Below are 523 nucleotides of genomic sequence, written 5' to 3'. Positions count from 1 at the left end.
CAAAGACACACACAAAACCTGGCCCAGAGTCTGACATTACTCCCCCCTCCCAGAAGGCGTGTCCTCACGCCACAAAACATCCAATGGGGAGGGGGGGTGGGCGCTCTGGAGACCTCTAGGAGTAGGGTTACCAGACGGGAGGCGGGGCACCATGGGCACCATGGTGGATCTGTCAGCTCTGGGCGCCAAGGCGGAAGAGGGACCACAGGAGGAGTAGGGAACATAGGGAACACAGGAGGCCAAGGCGGAAGAGGGAACACAGCAGGCCATGACGGGGTAGGGAACACAGGAGGCCATGGTGGGGTAGGGAACACAGGAGGACATGGCGGGATAGGGAACACAGGAGGACATGGTGGTGCAGGCAGTTCCGGAGGTCATGGCGGAGCAGCCTTCGAGGCCGCGGCCTTAGCCCCCGCCTCTACGGCTGGAGCCCTACTACCCCCCCAAAAAAATACATGGGGGCGTTTACAGGTTCCGAGGCCCTCCGTGGGCCAGGACCGGGGACTGGAGCCCTCCCTGGGCT

The sequence above is a fragment of the Sinocyclocheilus rhinocerous genome, unplaced genomic scaffold (genome assembly GCF_001515625.1).
Source record: "Sinocyclocheilus rhinocerous isolate Xijiao unplaced genomic scaffold, SAMN03320098_v1.1 scaffold107, whole genome shotgun sequence".
Lineage (NCBI taxonomy): Eukaryota > Metazoa > Chordata > Actinopteri > Cypriniformes > Cyprinidae > Sinocyclocheilus > Sinocyclocheilus rhinocerous.
This window is presented reverse-complemented; position numbering follows the sequence as displayed.